Source organism: Enhydra lutris, unplaced genomic scaffold (genome assembly GCF_002288905.1).
Source record: "Enhydra lutris kenyoni isolate GAN:26980312 unplaced genomic scaffold, ASM228890v2 scaffoldscaffold34, whole genome shotgun sequence".
NCBI classification, from domain to species: Eukaryota; Metazoa; Chordata; class Mammalia; order Carnivora; family Mustelidae; genus Enhydra; species Enhydra lutris.
Window position 1 is genome coordinate 9,283,674 of NW_019154118.1, and position 941 is coordinate 9,284,614.

Consider the following 941-nt stretch of genomic DNA (forward strand, 5'->3'; position numbering starts at 1 on the left):
GCAGCTACCATCCTGATGTCACCGAATAAGAAGTTGAGATGTGGCCACCATTATAGAGTATTTCCAGCCTACAGATACAACAGTGCCAAATAACCTTATGAGCACAGATAATAAATAGTAAAATATCATTAAATAATTAAGAAGTGACGAGTATTTCTTACCTTTGTTTCTTTTTTTTCTTTTTCTTTTTCTTTTTTTTTTTTTGTGTGTGTGGTTTAGGTTTTATTTCATCATAAACCGAACTCTGAGATCCAGCTAGGCCTGGGGGTAAGGAACCATGGAACCCGCAGAACTGCAGCGAGCGGAGATTCTGGGGTAGTTCGAGCAGGCAGGGGTGGAGGGACGCTCTCCCGAGCTACAGAAGGAATGGTCGGGTAGTTAAGATAAAACACGAGTCACACTGATCAGATCTGTCCACAGTCAGCAATGGTGATCTTCTTGCTGGTCTTGCCGTTCCTGGACCTGAAGCGCTCCATGGCCTCCACGATGTTCATGCCCTCTTTGACCCTGCCAAAGACCACGTGCTTGCCATCCAACCACTTGGTCTTGGCAGTGCAGATGAAGAACTGGGAGCCGTTCGTGTTGGGTCCAGCGTTGGCCATGGACAGGATGCCAGGACCTGTGTGCTTCAGGATGAAGTTCTCATCATCAAACTTCTCCCCGTAGATGGACTTGCCACCAGTGCCATTATGGTGTGTGAAGTCCCCACCCTGGCACATAAATCCGGGGATGATCCTGTGGAAGCAGGAACCTTTGTAACCGAATCCTTTCTCCCCGGTGCTCAGAGCACGGAAGTTCTCTGCCGTCTTCGGCACCTTGTCTACGAACAGCTCGAAGGAGACGCGGCCCAAGGGCTCACCGTCCACGGCGATGTCGAAGAACACGGTGGGGTTGACCATGGCTGGGCGGCGCGGGAGGCTCCGGACCGGCGGCATCTGCAA

The 941-nt window shown here is 50.7% G+C and overlaps 1 pseudogene across 2 annotated transcripts; it reads right to left on the reverse strand.

Moving 5' to 3' along the window:
* Nucleotides 1-209: 209 nt before the first annotated feature.
* LOC111153709 lies at nucleotides 210-941 on the reverse strand (annotated as a pseudogene). Of its 2 annotated transcripts, XR_002641039.1 has the most exons (2): nucleotides 816-911; nucleotides 210-751 (listed from the first exon to the last, which is right to left on the reverse strand). The product of XR_002641039.1 is annotated as a peptidyl-prolyl cis-trans isomerase A pseudogene, transcript variant X2 (transcript). The 2 variants fall into 2 exon arrangements; XR_002641038.1 differs by having other exon boundaries at nucleotides 210-941.